Source organism: Cryptomeria japonica, chromosome 7 (genome assembly GCF_030272615.1).
Source record: "Cryptomeria japonica chromosome 7, Sugi_1.0, whole genome shotgun sequence".
NCBI classification, from domain to species: Eukaryota; Viridiplantae; Streptophyta; class Pinopsida; order Cupressales; family Cupressaceae; genus Cryptomeria; species Cryptomeria japonica.
The window spans coordinates 788,305,410-788,318,216 of NC_081411.1; positions in this window are offsets into that span (position 1 = coordinate 788,305,410).

Here is a 12,807-nt window from a genome sequence, read left to right on the forward strand (position 1 = left end):
GTTCTTGTTGTTGTTGCTCTTCTTGTTGGATTGTCTCAATCTATTGTTCTTTGTCATCTGTCGGTTTCTCTTGTGTTTTATCAGTTTGCTCAGCTACCGGTGGCTCACTAGCCATTTCAGTCTTACCAGTTGTATCTTTGTCTACCACAATGTTGATCTTTTGTGTATCAACATCTACTGTGTATAAGACTTCAGGATTAGGATTGACATCTTCTACATCCATACTTTCAACTATCGGTTGATCTTTTGTAGTTGTTGTTACCGGTGATCTAAAAGGAGGTGGGGGTAAGTTGTCTTTTACTTTGATACTTGGAGGTCCACCAACCTTTCCTTTTCCTTTGTCTCTTTCTTTTTGATATACCTTTATTGGTTTGGCGTTTCTGTATTCTTCCTGTTTTTCTTTTTCAACTAGGAATATATCCCATCCATTTTCCATTTCTTCAGTCACCTCATTGACTCTTCCAATCATTAATGCAATGTGCCGGTGTGCAGTAGAGAATAATGACCGGTTGGCTTCAGCAATTAAATCATCAATTTCTTTAGGTGAGTTCACTGGGTACACAACAAGTAGCTTTTCTATCTTGATTTTCTTGTCAAGTTCTATTACTACTTGTCTCCTTGCTTCCAGTCTTTTGAACAGTTCATCTGGTACTTCATTTGTAACTTCCATCAAAAATTTCTTATACATGTCCATATGCAATATAACACTATTTTCTAGTTGTTCTTTTTCATCTGCAGTCAGAGTGTTATACAATTTGTCTATATTCTTCAATTTCCCTTCCTCTGTAATTTCATTCAATAGTATGTCAAGAGGAGCCAAGTTTTGTTTTGTTCTCTTCTTCTTCTTTGGTGTAGTCTTCTTAACTGGAGATCTCACTTCTTGTTGTTTCTATCTTGTCCTCCTAGGTGAGGGTGTGGTTGCCGATGAGGGATCTCTTTTCCTTACAACTCTTTTGAAAGTTGCAAGCATGTCACTCTCTAAAGAAGTGTCTACCAATGATAGATGAGTCTCAGGCTATAGAGTTCCTAGCTCATCCTCAGTGATACCGGTTTGCTTTAACACATCTTCTTTAATAGCCTTTGCCTATCTAGAGCCTCTTCTCACAACTGCCTCAACCTTTTTCACTCTCTTCTTAGATTGTATTTGTTTTTCTATAGTCTCAGCACTACCAAATACTTCTTCCTTTGGTTCGTTTGGTGCTTCCAGAAGTGCTTTAGTAGAAGTCTCAATTATATGATCATCCGTCTCATAGCCCATCTTTGTTACCTAGATTATTCTTGGGATGACTGCTTCCACCCATATTTCATCCTTATATTTGTCAACAATCTTTTGTGATAATCTGATTCTCTTCTTCATTTTGGTCTTAAGTGCTTGAAAGTAATCATGGATATCGTTTTCCTTATCTTCTCCCATATTGTTGAATAGTTTTGTTAGCTGTTTACCTACCGGTATATCAAATCCAAGTTCTTTGTAGCCTATACTGAGAACTTGATGGTTATATGTAGCATCAAACATACTAGCAGATTTCCAAACCTAAAAGTTCCTTTCTTATCCTTCTTAATCTTGCCTAGGTTGTCAATTAACTCATCCTTAAACCACTCACATATATCAATCTTTACATTACCTATGATCATGTCATAAGAACTCTTAATGCATAAACTTGAAACTAAATTGAGTCTATTTTCATGAGTTTCCTTATACCCTAATATCATGTTGATAAACCTTACATTGTTGTTGGTTACATCATTGACTCTTAAGGACCTTTTATCAAATGTAGCACCAGTTAGCTTAGTAACTAGGTTGTTTGAGACCTTCTTGGTTTTAGCTGGCCTTTTATTGGTGGTTGGTAACCCTGTGACAACTTTCACAACTTCCTTGGTGATTTTGTGAATTGGGTCTAACCAAAAAAATTCACCATGTACCCTTCTTAAGACTATCCTAATCACATCCTTGGGAAATTCAGGAATGTAGAGGATTTCAGTAAATCCTAGGATTTCAATGATTTTATGTTCCAGTTTCACATTTTTGGAATTATCACATATGATAGATTTATACATAGTTTTGATCTCTTCATCTCCCACTTCCTCTATGTTGTAGTGAATGCAAATTCTAGGTTCTTCAGCATAAACAAATCTTTTTGGTATTTGTGAGAAAGCACCTATATTGTCATCTTTCTTTGCTACTTCGGGAACTAGTTTAAATACGGGCCTAGGGCATTTTATGATCTCAACTATAGTAGGGTTTTCTATATATTCATGTGTAGAGGTGGATGCCATGATGATAAATACCTTTTTCTATCTTGGATGGATTGATTGCTTGAAATGCTTCACCTCTTTTCTTGAAATTCCTTATCTCTGTAAATTTCGTGCTCTACGAATGTTTGAAATCATGGTGAAATGAAATGGAGCCAAAACCACAAATTTATAGTGTTTATTTGCCATCTACCACATTTAATGCATGTTGGTTAAGTATTCACTTAACATTGTCTACCGGTAATGAAGTAATTTCCAACTTCTCATCTCTAACTGAGGGAATAATAGCACGTGTCATTAGATTGCAAAACCCTCAAGGAAACTTTCTTCAATTTTATGAAGAATTTCCTGCTAGTGGAGCATCACTCTGTCCTACCAGTGAACTATCACTTTGTCCTATCAGTGAAGCATCACTCTATTCTGCCAGTGAAGCATTGATTGGTTCTCCCGGTGGAGGAGTATTCCCAACATTTAGATCCGCTTTTCTAATCCATTGTTTTGAGAATTCTTGCTTAACCTCTTCAACTTTTTCTTTACCTTTCAAGCTAGAACTTTTGTTGTCTATCGGTGATCCTTTACTTCTATATAATTTTGCAATATGCTCAATCTTGTTACATGCATAACAAGTTACATTATTCTTCTGAATAGCTTTCCCATAACCTATGTCCGTTTGTGTTCTGCATTGATTAGATAAATGTCCAAATCTTCCACAAACATAACATTTCACATTCATTCTACAATTTTCAGAGTTGTGACCAACTTTGTTGCATTTTGAACATTGACTGGTGGGTGTGTTGATATTTTGATAATTTCTAGATCTACATTCATTTGCTCTATGACCATACTTATTACAGTTAAAGCATTTTCTGTTGAATTTATAAGCATTAGGTTGTCTTACCGGTTTGTTGTGATCTTGTGTGTTTGCAGTACTGGAGCTTTCACCAACTTCAAAGCCAATTCCAAAAGTGTCACCTTTAGGTTTTTGATTCTTCAGCAAGTTACCAAGTTCCTCTGAGCTTTTCTTGATTTTTTCTTTATGTTGATTTGCAATTTCTAGTTCTCTTTCTAAGACTTCTTTTTGTCTCATCAGTTCATTGGAGTCATTTTGAGTATGCATCAAATCTGTATTTAATAAATCATTTTCATATCTAAGTCTTGTGTTCTCATTTGCTGCATCACATAGTCTTCTGGTCAATTCTTCTTCATTCTTCTTCCTATCTTCAATATCTTTACAAAATCTCATAGTCATATCCTACATCTCATTATTTCTAGTTATGTTCTCCAATTTCAACTTACTTAACATATCATTAAGTGATTCCTTTTCATCATTCTCATTTTGCATCTTTTCACAAAGTTCTCTTCTCTTGTTTCTTGCAATAGTAACATTCTCTTGAAGTTCTTGAATGATATCCTGAGCTTCTTTTAGATCATCTTCTAGTTTGATATTTTTCAATTTTTCTGTATCATAGTCTGAGAGAGTTGCTTCAAGTTGCTTCATCAGATTTTCCATCTTTACCGGTGTCGAGATCTTCCTCAAGTTGTTAGGCTTCTGAAAATAGAGGACCAATCTCTGATACCAATTGTTAGGAGTCCCATAGATACTAAGGGGGGGGGGGGGGGGGGGTGAATAAGTATCTAACCAGTAATTAGAATTTCTCAACTTAAAACATGCAGAACATATTATAATAGTGTACTAGTATGCAAGAAATAATGCAATAAACATAGTTAAAAGCATCCACATGAAAAGCACACCATGACACAAGGAATTAATGAGGAAACCTGGTGTGGGAAAAACCTCAGTGGGATTTGTGACCCACAATATCCACTTACTAGCCAATAAGAGAATATTACTTACAAGAGGCACCTGCACATACAAGAAGGCCAATTGCCTAAAGCTCACTGCTTAATGGGAAGTCTCATTGACTTACAATATGGATTATACAAATCCAATATCTTGTACTGCTTTATAATAGTGTCTATAATGCATGATCCAGTACTAGTTTCTGCTCCGTTCTTTACATAAAACCTTTAACCTATATTTCACATAATAGGTCTGCCTAATATCTTCTTTTTCTTCACTTCCATCACTTAAAAAATCTCTACAATGATCTCTCTTATATATAAGAGTCATCTTACAACTTGCCAAGTCGGCTTACAAAGTTTTTACAATAATAAACAAAATATAATATAACAAAAATCATGTTGACCTCTGTGTCAGTATGCTTCCTTTCTCGGTGCCAGTGTCGGTGTAGAGTGTGATCTGTTGATGCTAGTGAACTATCTTGTCAGTGTAATGCCTTGCCGGTGCCATAGGATTGTAAGGTTGCCATCAATGACAAAACCTTCAATCACATACAATGTCTCATTAGAGTGTGCATATGCCAACAATCGGTCCTTTAGGTACTCTTCTAGCAAATAAGGCTTCAAGTTGCTCAACTGCTTCATCTTCTTTCCTCATGTCTTCCAATTATTTTGCATATAAGACTTTCTAATTAATTTTGCTGGTAGATGATGATGATGATGCATGAAAAGCAAGTTCCGACTTTACAGCTCCAGAAGATCCAAATTCTTTAAGTTCAAAAGAAGATAATTTCCCAATAAAAATGTCTTTGTTATTTGAAGAGTTAGCCATTGCTCTCAACTCATTAATTGCAGTTGCCTTCATCTTGTAAGCTAGTGGAAGGGCTCTCAAGACTTTGGAAACTATTTCATCTTCACTCAGAAATTCTCCACAACATTGAATTCCCATAACAATCTCATTTACTCTTTCCATAAACACAACAATTTTTTCATTATCTTCCATCTTTAAGTTTTCATATCTTACCTGGTAACCATCAAGTTTAGAAATTTTGACAGTAGGATCATCTTCATTTAGAGTTTGCAATTTAATCCACATAACCTTTTCCGATGATTTATCAGTCAATCCCATGATCTGCTGATCAGTAAGTGCACACAAGAGGGCTTCTCTAGCTCTGCAATCATTTTCAATATTCTTATCCAAGTCTGCAAGAGCAGGATTTCCAGATGCCAGATCATAAGGTGTGTATCCCTTCTCAATGATCTCCGAAATATCCTTGCCAAGACATCTAAGATGAGTCTCCATTCAAATTTTCCATATCCCATAATTTTTTCCATCAAGCTTAGGAATTTCTCTTATGAAAATAGTTGTTAGTGGATTTGAAGTGTTAGCTGCCATAGGATCTACCTCAAGCAGTTAAGCTTTTGTAAAGGAGGACCAAAGCTCTGATACCAATTGTTAGGATAATCGGTGAACAAATGAGAGGGGGGAGGGGGTGAATCATTTGTTAGTAGATTATATCATTTAATCCACAATAACCTTTAATCAGATTAAGTATTGATAAAGAAGAAATAGAAAATGATAAACAACACAACTTAATAATTAAATAGATAATCAATGCAAAGCAACCATACCACATAATACCATGATTTGTATGTGGAAAACCCAAAAAGGAAAAAACCACAGTGGGAAGCCTACCCATAGTCAGATGATACTTCTGCAGAAAGTATGTGATACAATAAGGGGCCTGCACATGCAGGAAGGCACACTGCCTAGAGCGTACTACTCATTACAAAAGAGTCTCATTGACTATAGAGAGGCAACAACCATTTCAAGATAAATGGACAATAATCCAATAGAGTGAACTGCCAGAGATAACATCTACCATGCCTGATTACAATCCTTGTTAAGCTCAATACTGGGGGCCTTTGACCTCTTCCTTAATCCCAATTCGATCACCTATGATTGACCAAATCTCATTCACATATGATATTGCTTTCCAAGACCATGAGACACTATCTACAATGAGATCTTACATCATTTATATCAACCCTAAGGCCTAAACCAATTAGGTCGGCCACATAAAAGATATTACAATAAGATCATTACATAAATCCATATTACAATGATATGCCATGTCAGCTTAAGACCAAAACAACAATAACCAATCCATAAATCATCCCAAAACATCTCGGTAGCGTGCAAAGTACACATTAACATGATACCAGTCCATAATCCAGATAGGCACCAGACCTATTCTAGGTCCACCACGCTAAAGCAATGTCTTCAAGTAGATGAAGCACAATCAAAGAACATCTTCAACATCATGAAATCCATCTAGAAGTTGTACCAACACCAATTATGCATCCTGTCAAATTCCTTAGTGAAAGCTCTATCGATTAAACCTTAAACCAATGTCGGTATGGGTTTACAAGAATGTATGATAGAATCCAATTACCAAGTCAATACCAACTAACCAAAACATGCTCCAGGAACATGTAACACATAAAATCAAACATACTCCATTGATCCAAACATGCTAGAAGTGTTCAATAAATAGTCTCTTCTGTCGATAACACTAGATCTTCTACTGGTAGTGCAAACATGTCTGCCGATAACCAAAACCATAACAGCTAGTGTTGAAATCAATGACAAAACATCAATGCAACACATAATCAATTCATCCATAATGCCAACAAGCTACCTCTAATAGGGTAAAGGTACTAACAGACCTTAAAGAAAATCCCTTAACAGGGTGGCACCTAATAGTGTCTTTGTAATCTCCTAATAGGGATGGCTCCTTATAGGGTGTGCTCCAGAAGACTACAAATTTTATGAGAATCAACTCACACCGTGGTTTTCTCCCATTTGGGTTTCCAAGAGATGATTCTTAGTGTTATTGTGTATGTTTTCATGCATGCATGTTCTCCTACAATAACTGCTTGTATTGATGAATATTAAGTTAGTGCATACTTGATTAAAAGGTTTTTAATTTTGTATAGCTGGTAGGTAACTGATTCACCCCCCCCCCCCCTCTCAGTCGTTGGTAGGGACCAACACAATGGACCTTCCTTGAGGGTTGGATCCTTCTAGGTCATTCTAATTTGAGTAGTGAGCTCTAGGTAGTGTGTCTAATTGCACATGTATTCCCCATTGTAATATTTACACATACTACTATAGAGTATCATCTTATTATGGGTAGGTTCCCACTGTGGTTTTTCCCTTAACGGGGTTTTCCATGAAAACAATATGGTGTTATGTGTGTTGCAATTAATGTTGTTATCTTTCTTTTTGCTGCAGTTGATCAGATCTGAGATTATGCTTAATTGGTTTAATCTGGTGAAAACCGATTTACCCTCTGCCCTCTTATTTTTCCTCCCTTGTTTCCAACAAGTGGTGTCAGATATAGGTCCTTTGAAAGAAGCTTAACCACTTGAGGAGATCTTGTATGACAACCTATATGTTTAAGAAGGAGATTCCTAGATTTGATGGAAAAAATTATACTGTATGGATGGACCAGATGGAAGTTTACTTGAAGTGTCTTGGTGAAGATTATTGGAAAATTACAAAGAATGTCTACAATGTTCCTCCGAATGGACCACTTACTACTGATGAAATCAAGGAATCTAAACATAACATAAGGGCTAAGGAAGCATTGTTGAGTGCTTTGACCAATTCAAAGATGACTAATGTGATGGGACTTCAGACTACATTCGAGATATGGAAAAATATAGAGGTCTTGTATGAAGGAGATGCACAAGTTAAAGTTGCTAAGTTGCAGAGTTTGAAAGGAAAATATGAGACACTAAGGATGGGAGAAGATGAGAATGTGACGTCCTTTATGGCTAAAGTGAATGAGCTTGTTATGAACATCAGATGTGCCGAAGGAACTCTTGAGGAAGATGAGATTGTTGCTAAGGTGTTAAGATCCTTGCCTTCTTCTTATAAATATAAAGTTGGTGCTATTGATGAGATCCAGAATTTAACTAATGTGACAAGAAATATGTTGGTTGGTAAGATGGCTGCATTTGAGTTGAGAAAATTTCAAGAATCACATGGTAAATCTAAGACTACATTTAAAGCCTCTGTATCCAGGAAGCAACTGTATAATCCGGGAGTGAGTTCTTCTAGGGTTTCAAGATATGAGAGAGAGATGAGAGAGAGATGAGAGAGATGGAAGAGCAGGAGAAAGAGTTGGATGAGCTTGAAGCACTTATTGCTCAAAGATTGCCTAAGGGAGCCTATAAATATGATGGAAAGTTACCTTTGAAATGTTTCTCTTGTAATAAAATATGATATATTCTCTTCTAGGTGTCTTGAAATAATTTCTAAGTATGATAAGCATGAAATACATGGCATATTTGATAAGCATGATAAACCTTACAAGCCCTACCAGAAGTACAAAAATTAGAAGAGATGCTATTATGTTGTTGATGAAGGTGTGACAAATGAGAAATCAGACAATGGGAATTCAAGAGATGAATTTGTATTTATTGCTATCAAAAAAGATGATCTGGTACTAGTGAATCCTACAAGTTGCATTGTTGAGGAGAAAGCTTTGGCTACTAAGATTGAAGAGAAAGATGAATAGGTAATTGAAAATGGTTGTTCACATCATATGATAGGTGATAAAAGTAAATTTGTGAATATGGAAAGGTATGATGGTGGTATAGTAAGATTTGGTGATGATAAAGCCTGTGCGATTCGTGATAGAGGTTCTATATCTTTTAATGGTAAGAATAATACTAATTATGTCTTATATGTTGAAGGTTTAAAGCATAATCTTTTGGGTGTTAGATAGATGGTTGACAAGGGATATGATTTTCAATTCAAGAATGGTAAATACAAGATTCTAAATACCTTCAGAATAGAGATTGCAATAGGGACTTGTTGGAATGCATTGATACTGGAAATAAACTAAGAGTGGGGGGGTGAATCAGTTTACTAACAATAAAAACAATTAATTCAATTATAAACCTTATACCAGAGCACAACTCAATGAAGAATATAACATGAAAGCACAACACACATAACACCAATATTTTGACATGGAAAACCCCAAAAGGGAAAAACCATGGTGGGAAACCCTACCCACAATCAAATGAATACTCTATAGTAGTATTGTGAATAATTACAATGGGGTCTACACATGTAGAAAGGCCAACAACCTAGAGTGCACTTCTCATCACAAGGGGAAGTCTCACTGACTTACAAAATCATCGAACTGCAATCCAGAAAATAATGAACTGTGAAAGTAGTTTCTACTAATGTTTGATACAGTTCTAGTTAAGCACTGATGTCTTCTCTGCACTACAAAACCTTTCCAACCTTCACCTAAATGATATGACTTTATTCGCACTTAATCCTTCTCTAATAATGTAGACTTAACCAACCATAACCATCTCATATCCATTCACATGAATAGGTCACCTATAAATACATATCATCAACCTTATTGACAAGGTTGGCTAAACCCTAAACCCATAAACCCATAATTACAAAAAATACATCACATGATACCACTAGACCAATACTATGATTTACATTACATAACATGGACCTAAATCAAGTAACCAAACAATTATATTCGTTGGGGATTTTGCTAATACCAAGATCCAACATGGTTCACTTGTCGGTAGAAACCCTCAATGAAAGTTTAACCAGATCCAAATAGGACCACCATAATAGCACACCATCCAAAGAAAATTCACCAAATGCTTGGGATATGATCAAGAAGCACCAACAACATGAAATAAATTGATTCCATAAGCCAAACCCAAAATCCACTGACCAAGTCACCAAAATCATTATACTGGTAAAGCTAATCAGGAATGCCAAAAGCCGGTAAAGTCAAAAGCTTAGCCGATAACTAGAAATACCAAAAGTGGTAACCAAACCATGAAACCACCAGAATATAGAAAGTATGTAACCATCAAAAATTGATTTTAGGGGTCTGATCATACTAGATCAGAATCACAACCAGAACTAAAAAGATCACCAAGACTAACCGGGATAGTCTCAAACTAGGATACAATGTTGACATCAATGGAAACACTTAACCAAATCCAGCATATTGCCAATAATCTCCCCCCTTGACATTGATGACAACACTGAATGTGAAAAATATCCAAGTGCCAAGGAATGCCAACAAACTCCAAAACACCAAAAGAGCTAGCAATTTTCACATGAATACCTTCTCCCCCTTTGACATCAATGACAAAGGATAGATACTAAACCAAGAATACTGAACCAAGTAGCTGACTACTCCCCCTATGTAGTAGCACCATCTTCATAAACTTGGATAAAAAAAAAATGTTTGATAAGCTCACCGGATTGGTGCATCTTTGCATCTCTAAGTCTCTTCTGGATGATTGGTAACCCCCAACTGATCTCTAGGATATTCAAAAGTGTCTTTAGGCAATGGTTTCATTAGAATATCTATAATCTATTCCTTAATAGGCACATAAACCAATCTAACTTCCTTTGCTTCAACCTTTTCCTTCAAGAAATTATACCTTATAGAAATGTGTTTTGATTTGGAAAGAAATACCAAATTCTTTGACATATCAATAGCAAAAATATTATCATAATGAATAACAATAGGCTCATCACAACTTACCCTTATATCCTTTAACAGCTATTTCATTCATAAAATCTAAGTATAGTTGGTAGCAGCTACAACATATTCTACTTCAACTGTAGACAATGAAGTGCATGATTGTTTCTTACTAGGCCATGAAACCAATTTCTTCCCAAGAGAGAATGCATACCATGCCATAAATCTATGCACTGTGGTGCACAACATAAGGAAACCAAGGGCACACACCTTGCAATAATCCCCAAAGATCATATCTTGAAAATTATTTAGCATTACATACCTGGGAGTCTTTGGATTTTCTTGATTTGTTGACCCATTTTGTTGTTCCTTTGTCACTGTTGAATTTTTTGATGCTACCGATGTCACAGGTTCACTGTTCTGAACTAATTCTTGTATTACCTATTCAAGTCTAACAAATTCATCTTCTAGTCCATAATCATATGCTTTAATCTGATTATTACCATGCTCATCCACCTTGACATTTATGCTTTCCAATATCCTATTCAATATTTTGTTATAACATCTATATGCTTTTCTCTTAGTAGAATAACCCAAAAATATTCCTTCATCACTTCTAGGATCAAAATTTTCTAATGCATCATCTCTTCTAATGTAACATTTGCTTCAAATTTTTTTGAAATATCTGACAGTAGGAGTATGACCAAACCATAGTTCATAAGGAGTCTTACCGGTATCTCCTTTAATGTGTACTTCGTTGAAAGTGTATACAATAGTACTGACAACCTCTCTCCAATAGATATCAGGTAATTTAGCTTCAATCATCATAGTCCTTGTAGCATCCAAAATTGTTCTATTTTCTTTCCACCAATCCATTTTGTTGTGGGGTCCTAGGTGTAGAAAGTTGTCTCCTAATACCATTCCTTTCACAAAAGTTGTTGAAATCACTAGATGTAAACTCACCACCATGATCTAATCTTAAGCACTTTATCTTTAGTCTTGTCTTAGTCTCAACCATATCCTTAAAGATTTTGAATTTCTCAAAAGCTTCAGATTTCTCTTTCAAAAATGCTACCCACATCATTCTAGAATAGTCATCAATAAGTAACATAAAATATCAATCACCTTGAAAGCTTTTAGTCCTTGCTGGTCCACACAAATCAGTATGAATAAGATTAAGAACTTCATTAGATTTATCATGTACACTTCTAAAGGAAGTTCTAACTTGCTTACCCATTTGAAATTCTCTACATACTGGATTATGAGGTTTAACAATCTTGGGCAAATCTTTGACAACTGATATTGAATTGATCTTTACTATGCAATAAAAATTAACATGACACATCTTCTTATGCCTTAACCAACTTTCATCAATTTGAGCAATCAAGCAAGCCTTCTCACCAGAGTTCAAATGAAAGATATTACCATTGGTTTGAGTTCCAGAAGCAATCTCCAATCCAAATTTATTAATGATCTTACATTTTCCATCCTTGAATTGGAAATGAAATCCTCTATCCACCATCTAGCCTACACTTAAAAGATTATGCTTTAAGCCTTCAATATAATAAACATTATCAGTATTAGTCTTACCATCCAATGATATTGTTCCTTTTCCTTTGATCCTACATGCCTTGTTGTCTCCAAATATGACCAATCCACCGTCAAACTCTTGCAATGATAAGAACTTTCTTTTGTCACCAGTCATATGATGTGAGCATCCACTATCTATAACCCATTCATCCCTTTCTTCAATTTTAGTAGCCAAGGCCTTTTCCTCAGTATGTGTTGGTTCAATGACATATTCCAGAGAGTCATCCTTGATAGCAATAAAGACCCAATCTTTGCCGAATGAAGCACCATTACCGGATCCAGTCATAGGATCAACATCATCATCATCATCATCATCACCAACATAATAACATGATTTATCCTTATTCCTTATGAATCTAGGTCTGCTCTAATATTCAGGATTAGGCTTATAATTCCTCATAAATCTTTCATGATTCTTAGAAGCTCTTTCAGGACATCTAGATTCAAAATGGCCAATCTTATTGCATGAAAAAAATTTAAAAGGTACTTTTCCTTCATACTCACTTCCACCTAGTCCTTTAGGAATTATTCTAGCAATCAGGGCTTCCAGCTCTTCAAGCTCTCTTTCTTGTTTCTCAATTTCCTCCATATCCTTAGCAGATGCTCTAAA